At 46.0% G+C, this 15757-nt stretch overlaps 1 pseudogene; it reads left to right on the top strand.

Moving 5' to 3' along the window:
• Positions 1–636: 636 nt before the first annotated feature.
• Positions 637–10855, top strand: LOC115459697 (annotated as a pseudogene).
• The last annotated feature ends 4902 nt before the right edge of the window (positions 10856–15757 follow it).

Here is a 15757-nt window from a genome sequence, read left to right on the forward strand (position 1 = left end):
TCTGACTGGAGGGAATGCACTGCTTGATCTCGGTCTGTGGGGTCTCATCATCCTGCGAAGTGATAAGGGTAGGGAAATGAACCTAGGACAGTTCTAACAGCAAGACCACAGAACAGTATTGTTATATATTTTATTAAGATAGCTCAACAAGTGAAATTAGAGGGTAACAGAGGCAAGATAGACTGATAGCATGCTCAGGGCATTTTACAGCATAAGAATAGCCGTTACTGGGTCAGACCAGTTATCCGTCTAGCCCAGTATCCTGCACTTGAAGAAACTTTCACAAGGAGCTATAAGTAGGGCTGGATTTTCAGCAATGTTCTGCCAAATCTTCCGTTTCCAGCCCTGTGGCTAACTTTGTATGTTTGTGTTGCTGGTTATTTGCTACTTGACCAGGACTTTCTTTAAAAGGGGTAAAGCCAGACCAAGTATAGGTCTGGAGAGTAGACGGTGAAACCTATATGCTTTATCAAACCATGTTGACATCTTCTCATGTTTCTCTCTGGAATTCAGTTATTTTTCTTTCTTTTCCAGATGAGAGCAGCAGTTTCTACACTTTGTACCTTGAAGGATTGTTTTCTTTACTATTTTAAGCAGGATTTTTCCCTTTCATGCAGTTGTTTTAATTCTTTTTGGAAACAAGTTGACTGTTTTACGGCATGTCAGATTTAATTTTAAATTTGGACGTAAATGGCAGCCAGCCTCAATGGAAGGCCAGCCACCCCAATGAAAAGCACAAATGTTTTCTTAAGCGGCGGAGATTTTTAGAGAGAAAGGGTTTTTCTGAAACAGAAACAACTCCCACAGCAGGGCCACCAGTATCGGCCTGTCAAACCAGAGAATGCCTTTGTTGGCTCTCATGGAGGCTCCAATCCATGGGAAAGGAACAAAAACATGACCGACCTAGAGTCTCCAGTTCACAGCACAGGTAAAAGGAGACCAGAGAAGAATACCAACTCCATTGGCAGCAGTGACTTGTCACATCACACCTACCAGCCAAAGCCATCCCTAACATCAAATAGTAGTCGTCATTCTGAAGAGTGGAAGCATCCTTTTCATTCCCAATTGACGAGGTCTGTTCCGAGAGAGCCTAAAATGGGGCAGGGACTGGCACAATCAAACTTATCTTCGGTCAGTTATTCTAATGCCAAAGATCGCGCCCAACCCCTTGCTGGCACGCCCAAAGTAAGTCTGCTCAGTGAGTATGAAAGCGGGCTTTTTACTTCCTGTCCCCACAAAACAGTGGCGATTGACTGTGAGATGGTGGGGACGGGACCCGGAGCACGTCACAGCGAGCTGGCTGCCCGTTGCAGTATAGTGAGCCATCAAGGTGATGTGGTGTATGACAAATACATTAAGCCCCCGAACCCTATCACGAACTTCAGGACGAGGTGGAGCGGAATCCGGAAGCATCACATGAAGAATGCGACCCCCGTTTAAGATGGCCCAGAAGGAGGTGAGGATGGAGCAAGAAGAGGGCTGTGAGTTTAGTTTTGTAGTCGAGATTTGTTTTTTTTACTGATTTCATACATTTCACTGTAAGTATAATTTCAATTTGATAGCATTGTCGGTTTCTCATATAAGACCTAAATTAGATGGAAACCAAAAAAGAGAGTGAGCAAAAACAGGATACAGAGAGTGAGTCCTTAGGGACAGACCACCTTGGGAGGTAACTTGGTTTACGTAGTTGCATTTTGTAGTGTGTGTTTCTCAAGACTAAGAGGGTAGTTTTATATCATGGTGCTTGAATTTAGCTAACAGTTCCGTAATGGCTTCAGAGTGCACCTGAGCTGTTAAACTAGCATAAAAGATTATTGGCATTCCCACATGACAGGTCAATGACTGGGTTAAGTGCACCAAAGCAATGCATGCGACTGATAGAAGTTGTGTGTGTCACATGATGACACGTCCATGCTTCTCCCATGTGCACCCCTCTTGCAATTACTAAGTAATTTTGGTATGTGCTTTATAGAGTAGCGCCTCCCACCAGAAGCTTAGCCGAGATTGGGTGGCAGAGCCTGGTGGGAGGCGGGGCCAGTGCTGGGCAGACTTCTACGGTCTGCCCTGAAAATGGCAGAAACAAATCAAGGTCAGGTATACACAAAAAGTAGCACAAATGAGTTTATCTTGTTGGGCAGACTGGATGGACCGTGCAGGTCTTTTTCTGCTGTCATCTACTATGTTACTATGAGGGGCATAATCGAACGGGAGCGGCCATCTATAAGGGCGGCCCCATCAAGCGGCGTACCCGACTGTATTATCGAAACAAGATGGCTGGCCATCTTTCGTTTTGATAATACGGTCGGGGCCGGCCAAATCTCAACGTTTGGGCCGCCCTTAAGAGATGGCCACCATTGGTTTTCACCGATAATGGAAACTAATGGCGGCCATCTCAGACCCGGCCAAATCCAAGCCATTTGGTCATGGGAGGAGCCAGCATTTGTAGTGCACTGGTCCTCCTCACATGCCAGGATGCCAACCGGGCACCCTAGGGGGCACTGCAGTGGACTTCATAATTGCTCCCAGGTGCATAGCTCCCTTAGCTTGGGTGCTGAGCCCCCCAAAACTCACTACCCACAACTGTACAACACTACCATAGCTCTTAAAAGGGTAAGTACAGTGGGTTTCGGGTGGGTTTTGGAGGGGTCCCATTTACCACCACAAGTGTAAGGTAGGGGTGGGATGGGCCTGGGTCCACCTGCCTGAAGTGCACTGCAGTACCTACTAAAAACTGCTCCAGGGACCTGCATAGTGCTGTGATGGAGCTGGGTATGACATTTGAGGCTGGCAAAAAAAATGTTTTTCATTTTTTTTTTTTTTTTGGGTGGGAGGGGGTTGCTGACCACTGGGGGGAGTAAGGGGAGGTCATCGGTCAGTTCGGGCACCTTTTTGAGGCTTGGTCGTGAACAAAAAGGGACCAAGTAAAGTTGGCCAAATGCTCGTCAGGGCTGGCCTTTTTTTCCATTATCAGCCGAGCCGGCCATCTCTTAACCACTCTCCCCGTCCCGCCTTCGGTACACTGCCGACACGCCCCCTTGAACTTTGGCCGGCCCTGATGGAAAGCAGTTGAAGCCGGCCAAAATCGGCTTTTGATTATACCGATTTGGCCGGCTTTAAGAGAAGGCCGGCCATCTCCCGATTTGTGTCGGAAGATGGCCGCCCTTCTCCTTCGAAAATAAGCAGGTATGTTACTTACGGGCATAAAATGCTAGTTATTCAGTAACCTACACACTATTTGGCAAATAACAGTGGGCACCAGCTTATGCAATTGCCTTTTCACGTGATTTTTCAGACCTATAGGGGTCACCAAAGAGCTTGTCACCCTCATAGACGATTTCATTCATTTTATGTATTTTTGTATCTTTGTGTAGCTGAAACATGGTCACATCAGGTTTACCTCTTTTTAATGCATTATTGTTTATTTTCATATTTCTAGTGATGGTTTTGGTTGGTTTATGTATCACTGTAGTACTGTTTTCAGATCTAAACTAAGCATTGTAACCCAGTAGATTAATCTGTTGACCTACAGTTCTATCTGAAACAAACCGTATATAGAGAGAGTCAGTGGAGTTAAATTAACCAAGAAATCCTGTTCTTATCCCGCTTTATGTGCCTTTTAACAAAAGGTGGTATGTGAAGCTTAATAAACTATAAATTGGACTTTTTATGCAGGCTGTTTTTCCATCGCCTTTTAGAGTGGTGATAATTCTGAGGAGCTTCCCTTTCTCTTTCAGATCCTGAAGATCCTGGCAGAAAAGGTGGTTGTCGGCCATGCCATCCACAATGACTTCAAAGCCCTTTGCTACTTCCACCCGAAGGCGCTGACCCGTGACACCTCCCAGATTCCGCTGCTGGAACAGGACTGGCTTTCCCGAGAATAACCCGTTTCGCTGAAGCGCCTCACCAAGCAGCTGCTCAACCGAGATATCCAGGTACCAGAAGCCTCTCCTGGGATTTGTGATCGTCACACATTTCTCTTGAGTGTAGCAGTTCACCTTAACATGTCTCAGTTTTTTTGAGGAGTTATTTATGGGTTTTTTTTTCCCCCCCCCACTCATCTGACGTGATCTGTGTATGATTTATTTATTAGGATTTATTTACCGTCTTTTTGAAGGAATTCACTCAAGGCGGTGCAGTAAGAGTCAATAAAACATGAGCATATATAATTACAGGGCTTATTGGCAGCAGAGTCAGAGATGCACTGATAGTCAGCTAGTAAGCGGAGAAAAAAAAGGGTGGGAATGACCCCCAGTCATATGATCCAGGGTGATGACAAATGAAACCTTTATTACAGACATAGATGCACATTCATACAGACTCAATGGGCTGTGTTTTGGCTAAAGAACAACGTAATATAAATATAACCACATGATAACAGCATTGAGAATAATGTAATTAAGTAGCAGAAGCATGTTGATAAATTGCCTTATGAAATTCTATTCCACAAATACCGTGTTTCCCCGAAAATAGGACATCCTCCGAAAATAAGACCTAGTAGAGGTCTTGCTGCAATTTGAAAATATAAGGCCTCCCCCGAAAATAAGACCTAGCAGGGGAGGCCTTATTTTTGGGAAACATCGGGGTCCCCCCCCCCCCCCCCCCCGAGATCGGCGGCTCCCCCCGCCCTCAGTCGCTCCCGGAACTAACCTCTTAAAACACTTCCTTTCACCTTCGCACTCGCCGCAAGCAGCAGGCAGGCCACTCCTTCCGTGTCCCCCCTTGCCTGATGTTACGTAACGTCAGGCAGGGCGGACACGGAAGGAAGGAGTGGCCTGCCCTGCTGCTTGCTGCGATGCGAAGATGAATGGTGAAAGGAGCGTTTAAGAGGTTAGTTCCGGGAGCGACTGAGGGCGGAAGGAGCTGGCGATCGAGGGAGGGGGGGGGGGGGCGACCCGATGTTTCCCCGAAAATAAGGCCTCCCCTGAAATAAGACCCAGCGGGTCTTGGGGAAAAATTAATATAAACAGTGTCTTATTTTCGGGGAAACCACGGTATTTGAAGGAGGTGTTGCTGCTCTCTGTAGCTGATTCTCTTCAATTATGTAACTTATATACCCTCAAAGGAAAGTTTTCACAGAACCTGAAGGGGAAGCACTGGATGTGTTAGACTGTGCCACTGATTTTGATCTTACTAAGGCTCGTTAGCAATTTTAACGCCCTACAGTTAGACCCGTGCTTACCGTGTAGGCGCTGACAGGGATATTGTAGGCCGTACACAGTTAACGTGTGTTAAAAATGTTAACACAGCTTAGTAACCGGGCCCTAAGTTTTTTTCAGACATCTCAAGATGATTTTTCGCGTCGTGCAACCCTATTGTTACTTTGATATCAAGAGTCAGATACATTTTTGATTTTCATGCTTGAAGAATAAGGATGCTTTATTCTGCGGTTAAAAATTGAGAATCTTTCCGGATGTGGCTAGGGCCACTCAGGCAAGATGGAAAAAAAATCTTGATCTGAAGCCACGTCTCCTGCGTTGGGTGCCGCTTTTTTTTTGAATTCCCATGCAAGTGTTTGACGCTTGTTTCAGGGACATAATTATGTGTTTTTTGACTGTTCGAGTGTAAAAATTCTAATGTGAGAAGACTTGACTACAGGGAATATTAGTCAGCACTTATATTTTTTATTATTTAGTACTGAATTCTTTCATTTTTTTTTTGCTTTTGCTCCCCTAGATGTGGGCTTGACATATTTTGTTACTTATGATCATTTTCTTATAGTTTTGTTGAAAATTTCTTGTTTCTTTGTGAAACTGATTTATTAAAAAAAACCAATTGGTATGGGGTTTGCGTCGCAAGACATATGACGAGAGATTTGAGGACCTGAACATGTCACCCCGAAGGAAAGGAGAGACAGGGATGATATGATACAGTCCTTCAAATATTTGAAAGGTTTTAATTTACAAATAAACCTTTCCAGAGATGGGGAAGGTGGTAGAACTAGAGGACATGAATTGAGGTTGTGGGGAGGCTGACCACAGGAGCAGTACCAGGAAGTACTTTTTCACGGAGAGGGTGGTAGAATCCTGGAATGCATGGGATAAATGCAAAGGAATCCTGTACAGAAGACAGGGAACCAAACAAGCGTAGCAGTAATTAGATGACACCACCACTAACTGGGAAGCAAAACCAGTACTGGGCAGACGTTTTTACGGTCTGTGCCTGATCATGTCTGGACAGATTCAGCTTCAGTAACTGGAGAACAAGGCCGGTGTTGGGCAGACTTTTACCGTCTGTGCCCCAACAGTGTGGAGGACGTCAAGTATGAGCATGTAGTATCTCATCATACCTTTTACTAGGAGTTTATCCTTTTCGGCAGACTGCACGGACCATATAGGTCTTTATCTGCTGTTATCTACTATGCTACTATTAATATACCTTAAATAAGCAGACAATAATATTGAGAAAATGCCAGAACTTAAAAATGATAGGGAGTAACTAGCACACCCATAGTTGAAAATCAGAAATAAAGTGTGTAAAAAAAAAAGAGGCAAAACAATGGTAAAAACATAGTAACATAGTAGATGACGGCAGAAAAAGACCTGCACGGTCCATCCAGTCTGCCCAACAAGACAACTCATGTGTGCTAATTTTTGTGTATACCCTACTTTGATTGGTACCTATGCTCTTTAGGCACAGACCGTATAGTCTGCCCAGCACTATCCCTGCCTCCCAACCTCCAGTCCGCCTCCCACCACTGGCTCTGGCACAGACCGTATAAGTCTGCCCCGCACTATCCCCGCCTCCCAACCTCCAGTCCCGCCTCCCACTACGCTCTGCTATCCAATCTCGGTTAAGCTCCTGAGGATCCATTCCTTCTGAACAGGATTCCGCTACATAGCCAGTCATAATCTTGAGCATAGACAAAATATTATAATCGCTCTATAATAAAAATTGATATACACCATAAAGAGTGTCACTGGAAAATGGAAGAAAAATAAAACGGGCAAAGCATAATAAACTGTATGTGTAATACAAATGTACATCTGGGATAATAACGTAATGTAGAAAAAGAATTAATGAAATTTTCTCTGCTTGTTGGTGATTGTGGAGTGTCTAGGGTTTTTGTTTTTGTGTGTGCTGTCTGTGTAATGATATACCTCTGACTTTCAGATTACTTATGCTTGATAGGTATGCTCAGATTACTGGTTAAAGCAACATCGGTATTCCTTCATGGAAAGGATGCATGGAATGACCCCCCTCCCCCCCCAAAAAATCAGGGAAGCAGTGAAGAAAAAAACAGAGTTTTCAGGCTGACTATGAGAGAGGGAGAGAAGGCCGGGGTGAAACTGGGCAGAGACAGATGCGCTTTACTGTCCTGATCTTCCATCAGGTGGCTTGTCTGTATAGTTGTTCCTTTCATCATCTCTCAGAAAACAAAACATGCTACCTCTTCTTTTTTTAATCTGTTTTTCTTCTGGAGGCCACATTTCCACTCTCATCCAAACGGGGGTAAATCAGGGCACTGTGTATATATAGGACAGGAAAGGGAATCTGGGAGTAAGAACAGAAAGAGACAACAGCAGAACCACTGTACCAGTGCTTAGCACTTAAAAATTTCATGTGACCCCCAGACGACAATGAATACAAACTAGCAGACCTCCATGCCCTTCTCTTCCCTCCTTATCCAGAGCACAACATGGTGGTAGCAGTCAGCACAGGGCCTAGTGTTCATATATCTCACAGACTCCAGCACCTTGACTGGGTAAACAGGAAGCCCACACAAGGCCTGTGAACATTTACTTATTTAAGGTCGCTGTGGACTTGGGTCACAGTAGAGGTTCAAATGAGGCGAGGGGAAATAGCCTTGTCCACTGATAACATGACCCCATTTGGAATTCTGGCCTACAGTTTGGGAATCACTGCACCACAGAGACCATCTGTAGACTTTAGTTAATACTATTGCAAAAAAAAAAAAACTTACTTGCACCTTTATTCACTGCACTTGATGTTATCAAAAATATTTGTAAACTTCTATGAGTAAGTTCAATCAGACCTGTTTGTAAGTACACAGTAAATATAAACATCCAGGGTGTCAATGTAAAAACGCATCAAACATCCATCAACACAATATCATAACTTGCCAGCCCATAGACCAGAAAATCACTTCAAAGCATAAAATCAATGTAAGATAAATATCATAGGTTGTCTCAGAAACTGGCTTGCACATTCCCTCAGTGTAATTACTCTCCCTCTCATTCAGAAGGAATGGATCCTAAGGAGCTTAGCCGAGATCGGGTGGCACAGCCGGTGGCGGGAGGCGGGGATAGTGCTGGGCAGACTTATACAGTCAGTGCCAGAGCCAGTGGTGGGAGGCAGGGCTAGTGGTTGGGAGGCGGGGATAGTGCTGGGCAGACTTACCGGTCTGTGCCAGAGCCGGTGGTTGGAGGAGGGGTGGTGGTTGGAGGCAGGGTAGTGCTGGGCAGACTTATACGGTCTGTGCCAGAGCCGGTGGTGGGAGGCGGGGCTAGTGGTTGGGAGGCGGGGTAGTGCTGGGCAGACTTACACGGTCTGTGCCCTGAAAAAGACAGGTACAAATCAAGGTAAGGTATAAACAAAAAGCAGCACATATGAGTTTATCTTGTTGGGCAGACTGGATGGACCGTGCAGGTCTTTTTCTGCCGTCATCTACTATGTTTCTATGTTACTCTCCCCTCCTCCTCCCTTCCGCCACAAGAGAATGGGCATAGCCCTTAGCGTTCAGGCTAAATCCATTGTGAAAGTTTAGCAAAAACAGGGCTGAATTCAATTAGTACTTTGTAAAAAAAGAGCCAGGTTTTACATATTTTTTTGAAAGTCAACTAATTCTTCCCCCATCTTGTCCCTCTGGGGAGGGAAATCCACGCAGACGCCGCAGCCACCGAGAAGGCTCAATTTCTGGATTTAGTAAAGTGATCAGTAAGCATTACAGCACATTCTCTGGCTAGTTTTTCATTTCTGTGTGGGTTTTTTTTTTCCCCCCCAAATAACCTGGACCATTTGTCCTCTTGGCGCTGAAAGTGAGGGGGAGAATGTTACATGTAATCCCTGACCTTCCTGATAACTAGAGCACAATAGTGGATAGGTCCTCAGCCTTTGTGATTCACCGTGGTTGTGGCATCCTGAACCAGCTCTCGTTTGTAGATCGGTCTTTTAAATTCTTTATTTGGATTTGCAAAACGGTACAAAGCACAAGTAATCGCTACTTCTCCATTTTAGTAGACCCTTGTACAGGGTGTTAGGGTGCAATCTAGATGAGGTTGTACCAGGTAGGGGCATAAGTGGCACTGTAACTTAACCAAGGATCGTTTCACTGTCAGAGAGATTCTGGGCAGCCATACCAAGGGAATACTAGATGTTTCAGCTCCAGTTTTGCAGTGATTGATTTTATTAGCCGCCTTTTATGAAGAGACTAGCCGTTGAGCCCATAAAAACGGGCTGGTATTGAGGTTTTCCTCCCCCCGCGGTCACCACCGCTCCCCTCCCCCCCGCGAAGTAGCCACCGCTCCCCCCCCTCGAAGTCGCCGCCACCCCTCCACCTGGCCCGGGCCCTCTCTTCACTTCTGAACTTACACATCCATTCGCCGAACGCAGCAACGCACATCAGCTGAGCTGCCCCTTCCTTCTCTGCCCGTGTGTGTCCCGCCCTCGCTGACGTTACGTCACAGGAGGGCGGGGCCACAGGCAAAGAAGGAAGGGCTCACTGCAGCTCAGCTGATGTGCGTTGCTGCGTTCGGCGAATGGATGTAAGTGTCAGAAGGGAAGAGGGCCCGGCCGGGTGGGGGGGAGCGGTAGCAACCTCGGCGGCGCAGTTTCCCTCTCTGTCCCGCCCCCCCCCCCCGTCATCACGTATTGACGCGGGGGCGGGACAGAGAGGGAAGTCTCTACTGCGCATTTGCGAGTGAGTCGGTCACTCGCCATTTATATGTTTGATTCACCCAAGGCGGTGCACAGTAGGGACAGCTTAACATAAAACTTATAATTTTCTTAACAGCATAACAATAGTATAATAACCAAGAATAAACATAAATACAGTAAATGAGGTAAATTGAAACTTGATGGCATGAGTTCATTGTGTTGATGTAAGGTGAATCTTTACCCCCCACCTCTGTGAATGTTTTTATACAGACCGTGCTGGATAGTAGAAGGTGACCAAATCTTTTTTTTTTTTTTTTGTCAGCTGAAACCGAGTGTGTGGCTGAAATTTGCCACTTGGCTTTGGCTGAAACCAAACTAGCTGCTACTGCCCCCAGATTGGCACTATGACCTGACCCCCCAAACAGAGCAGCCCTCCACTTCCTCCCCGCTGAACAGAAGGAGCCCCGCTCCCTCCTCATCCCTGAACAGTCATTCCTGTCCATGCTGGCTCCAGCGATCTGTAGTGGCAGTCTCGTGAGAATCGCTGAAGGTTGTGGCAGTTATCTTGACAGCAGAGACAGCATGGGCAGGAGTGACTGCTCTGATTACACCACTAGACCACCTATGATAGGAAGGTAGGCCTCGAGGGGGCCCACGAGTCGGGAGGGGGCTTCTTTTTTTGTTGGAGGGAGTAGGGCTGCTCGTTTTCGTGGGAGAGCTACAGGACACAAGCACAAAGTTTTGGTTTCAGCTGAAAATACACAAATTTCAGTCAGCGTCTGCTGGATGACTTGTGACCTGTTAGCTTAGCAGGCGAGTTCACAAAGGCATATATATTTTTTTACAGGATGTCTAAGGATGATTTCAAAATTCAGACTCATTTTCTCTCCCTCCCACCCTTCTTCAGGCTGGGCAAAAAGGGCATTCGTCAGTGGAAGATGCCAGAGCCACAATGGAGCTGTACCGTTTGATCGAGGCCGAGTGGGAGAGAGAGCTGGCCACGGCCCCCACTGAAGACTAACATGGTTATTCCCCCCAACATACAGGAGACGTGGGGGTGAAAGGTGTAGCTGGGACCAAAAGAAAGCTTAACGTGAAGGAAGATCAGTAAACATGGGACGGCTGCCTCAATCAGATGTCGGTGCAGACTGCAATGAAGCCATAGTCGGTCAGATGCCTCCATCGCTACCCCCGTGCAATCTCATATTCAAATTGACAATATGATCTAAAGGTGCTTCTTGTCACAGTGACAGTATAGCTGGGATTGCATGGTTTCTGCGGAAAGGTGACTTCTTTAAAAAAAAAAAAAAAAGAATGAATTATTCAGACGCTTAGGCCAACAACCAGGCCATGTGTTTCAACCGTAAACCAGCTGAATAAAAGAACATGATTGAGCTGAGTTTTTCATTTGGTTTAATATGCGTTTGTCTGTTTCGTGGCTTGGCCTCTGTTACAGCTCAGAGATGCCCGAACCAAACTGTAAACGGAGCAAATGTTTAATGTGTAGGGTGGGTTGGGGTAGAGGAGTGGAATAGGAACCCCCCCCCCCCCCCCCCCCCCGAGAACGTGAACAACACACCGTAGACATGCCTGGTTACTGGGCTGTGCCCACATCTGATGCCTTTTAAACACTCTTGAAGGTTTTACTCTACTTCGGCTTTCCTGATTTTACAGGTCCCTACCCTGAGTGCTGGCACTGACTGTTCCAGGCATACCCACTTGTGTAGCAGCTCATAATGTATGGTAAGAACGGGGGGTTATTGCCAGTGTTCCAAGAGATGACCCAGAAAGTGGCAGTGCCTTCGGCTATTCTTCAAAAGGAAAAGTGAGGTTTGGTTAGAAAGAATAGAGACACTGGGGGGTTTCTGTAACGAAGATGCCAAGAATTATGTGCCAGCCATGCACGTAAATGACCTGGGTACTGACTTATATGGGTGCATGTGGGCACATGTATGATTAATGCCAATATACCGCATCTAACTGGCGCGTGGAGTTTGGGCAGAGCATGGTGGGGGGCACAGCTGTAAGTGTCTTTCATTTAGCTTTATGGCTGACGTAAGTAGGTCATACCTAAATTATGCATATTCATTTTAGCTGTCCCACTAGTATTCGTTAAAGGCGAGTCGATTCTTATTTTCCTTTATATGGTAACCTGCACATAGAATTACCCTGCAGGTGTTTAAAAGTCATTTTCCCTGCTGTAGAAAGGATCCTGACTGCTGTGGTGTCCCAGGATTTGCCCTGTTCACTGGGTTTATTATTGTTACCCTTTGTGTCCCCTGGCGTTTACTGCTTGAATGCCATAAGCAGTGTCATATTTTCCCTCCCCCGGCCAGGTCTTACTGTACAGCTGTGGCTAAGGGCAGACTGTAAGCTCCTCCACTGTCAACCATGTCTTGCCACGCCTTCAGTCTCCAGAAACTTTTGAAGCTGGTGAGCAGGAGCCAGGCAAGGGACTCGGGGCTTTTGCCCGCACATGCAAGGTATAGTATGTGAGCTTTTGACATCACCTGAGGTCTCTTGAGATGTTGTGTGGTGCTCGAAAGTTGAGGGTGCTCATCACTTGTTTCATGATCCTTTTAAGAGGTCTTACAACTCGGGCCTCGTAAGTGGCTTATCTCGTGGAGTTGGCTTTCCTTCATGACTTGGTGCTGTTTGGTGGGAAACCACTATCCTCCGGATTCAATAAAGGGTGACCAATTATCTGCACGTAAATTTGGGCAGCCTAATTAATTAACGAGCCAATTGGATGCTAATTATTGATGTTAATTTTCACCAGCTAGAGGTTTTGCGTGCATCTGGCTGCATGCTATTCTAGAAGTCTGGGTGCCCAGTTCCCATAGTGCACAACCCAAAAGGGGGCGTGGCCATGGGAAGGGGCAGGTCAGGAACATTCTTTAAGATGCACACATCGTTATAGAATTCCAGGGATCCCACGCCCAAGTTCTCTGCCAGGATTTATACCAGGTTTCAGCTGGCATGTCCTCACGTGGGAATTCCTGCTAGACTCTATTCTATAAATGGCACTCATCCCGAGCGCCCTTTATAGCATAGCGCTGAGCGGGATTCCCGAGTTTTCGGCACAATTTGCTTAATCTGGCCTATGAGTTTTGCCATAAGCGAATGACATATTTTTGTATTTTAATACATTATAGTTGAGTTTTGCTGTTGCTGTCGGGATTTTTCTTTTGTGAACTACAGTTAAAATGAAAAGCAAAAGGTTGATGTTACGGTAAAATCACATTTGACAGGTCTTTTACATCCCAGTTTAAATGTGGCACTTTTCCTTGCAGTTTATTTCCCTCTGTACCCTTTTTTTTTTGTTTGATTCCACACATTTTTGAATTCCTTCACCTCCACTGAGAGGACATTCCAGGCATCCACCACCCTTCCCATGTCTCAATATTTCCTGATGTTTTAAAATTTTTCTCCTTTCAGCTTTATTCATAGTCTGTATTCCATTATGTAGCTTCCCACTATTCCAGAACTGTCAGATAGTTGTGCCATCAACCAGCAGGTGGAGATAAAAAACTGAAAATTGAGCCAACATACCTTTTGGCATCCGATCCAGCTCCTCAGTATTTTCTATCTCCAGCAGGTGGATGGACATGCTTTTCAGCCTCTGGTTCTGAGTACTTTGCTCCTGATCCAGTTGGTCAGCTGGTCCCAAGTTGAGCTTTGCAGATGGCTTGAGGCTGCAGAGTCATATCCGGAGGTCTTCAGATCTGTCTCTGGTGCCCCGCAAATTTACTTCTTCCCTCCCTTGAGCTCTCCTTTTCCAGCATAAACAAAAAAAAAAGAAAGGAGAATGAAAAGGTTTACTGGAGAGCTTGGGACAGAGCATCAGTCCTCATCCCTTCTCATCTGTGGTAAGACTTGTGGACTGTGAGCCTGGGGGGAGTAGCTGGCATTGGTAAGCCCAATTAAAGTTTGACTCAGAACCACTTGGAGGGCTGCAAGTTCTACTTGGTGCAGGGGAGGGATCCTGACTCGCTGCTTGGGACTGTGTTGTGCTGCGCTTGTGCCAGTCAGGGTGAATAGTGATCCAGTGGAGGCAGAGATTTTCCCACTGTGGGACCCACCAACTAGGGTTGGGGCGTTGCAGTGCATGCAAGCCAGGAATCCCATGGGATGCGGGGGGGGGGGGGGATGGTTGGTGGCAGCACGTCTTCAGATTTGGAGCAGCATCTGAATGCCAGGGACATCGGGCTGCCTGGCAGGGGCAGTGTGCAGTTTGATGCAGGAGACTGGAGGAATAGGTGCCATTTTGTCAGGGCCGACTGGCAGTGAGCAGCAGCCTCTGATCACAGCTGCCATTCTACAGCCTCAGGGCCTGACAGAGCATTCAGCTGCATCAGGATCATTGTTTTCTCTGTTGTTTATATTGCTTTTACACCAGGCCTATTTACTGAAACAGGAAAGCCAGAGTTGTTGCAAGGTGCTTCAGTTTCTCGCCCCGCTGCCCTTCCGACTCCTAAGAGATCTTTTAGCCTCATCTGTCCAGTCCTGAAAGTGCATCTCTGCTTCTCACTCCTTATCTGATGTGGCCTCAGTCTAGTCAGAGGCGTCATTGAAGGAGGGAGAGCTCCCTTCTGAGGAGGAGGATGACACAAACGTACTGAGGTTTCATAAAGGCGCTCAGTACTTATTTCTGAGGCATTGGCGTGATTTCCATTGAGGAGCCTTCTGCCTCGGAGTCAGGAGTTCCATCTTTGTCGATCAGGTGGGCTTGTAGGTCCTTCTAAGGCCTTCCTGATGCACCAAAGCACGATTACAGAAGAAATGGGTCTCGCGGACGTGGGGCCGAGAGTGGGAGAGCTGTGGCTTGCCTCTACTATTGGTTCCAGAGGAGAAAGATAAATTGTAGCTTCCCAGGGTGGACCTTGATACAACGGCTAAGAAGATGACCTTGCTGTTGAAGGGAGCATTGCCCTAAATCAGTGTTTCCCAAGTGTGTCCTGGAGTACCCCCTTGCCAGTTAGGTTTTCAGGATATTCACAATAAATGCATGAGATTGATTTGCATATACTGCCTCCATTATAGGCAAATCTCGTGCATCATGGGCTGAATTCTATATATGGTGCCAAAGAAAGTGCTATTTTTGAAGCCGCGCTAAAAGTTAGGCGTGGTATAGAATATAGCGCCTACGCCCACAGCCGTTTGCACCAGCTGAAATGTGGTGCGTATACCTCGTTCTTCTATAACGTGCCTGTTCCGCCCTTGACCGTCCCATTTTCACACTCCGTTTTTCAGATTGCGTGTAAAGTTTAGGTGCAGGTAGTTCGATTTAAATTTAATTAGTGCCCATAATTGCCTGTTAAAAGCAATTATTGGCACTAAGCATGTTAATTAAGTTGCGCGCATGCCTAAATCTGCGTGTGCAATTTTTGGCGACTTTTTACAGAATTAGAGGGGTAGATGTGTAAAACTTAGTAGTGCCAATTAACTCCAATTAGTGGTGTATAATTAGCGCTACTTTGCCGATTAACTTACCCGTGTAACCAGCATTATTCTATAACTGCGCATGCAATTTGGTGAACGAGATTATAGAATGAAGGGAGGTAAATGGTCCAGTAGTAAAAGCCTGTTTTGTGTGTTAAATCTCTGTTTGTTTCTTTCCTATTTTTTTAATGAGAGGTTGTCAAATGTAAATCTCTACTAAATATGTAAATGATTAGTTTCAAGCTTTCTAGTATTGTTTAATTCTTCAGCAAAAGAATCCAAACAGTCTTCAAATGGTTTTATTTTTATTAAGACTATAAAATGAAGTGTTTCCTTGCTGTCTGCCTCTGTCTTTATTTCAAGCACTGGCGCTCAAAGCGGAACCCTCTCAGTGAGTGGCAGCGGCAAAAAAGCAAACAGGATGCTAGGAATTATTAGGAAAGGGATGGTGAATAAGACCGAAAATACTATAATGCCTCGG

This window comes from Microcaecilia unicolor, unplaced genomic scaffold, assembly GCF_901765095.1.
Source record: "Microcaecilia unicolor unplaced genomic scaffold, aMicUni1.1, whole genome shotgun sequence".
In the NCBI taxonomy this organism is placed as follows: domain Eukaryota; kingdom Metazoa; phylum Chordata; class Amphibia; order Gymnophiona; family Siphonopidae; genus Microcaecilia; species Microcaecilia unicolor.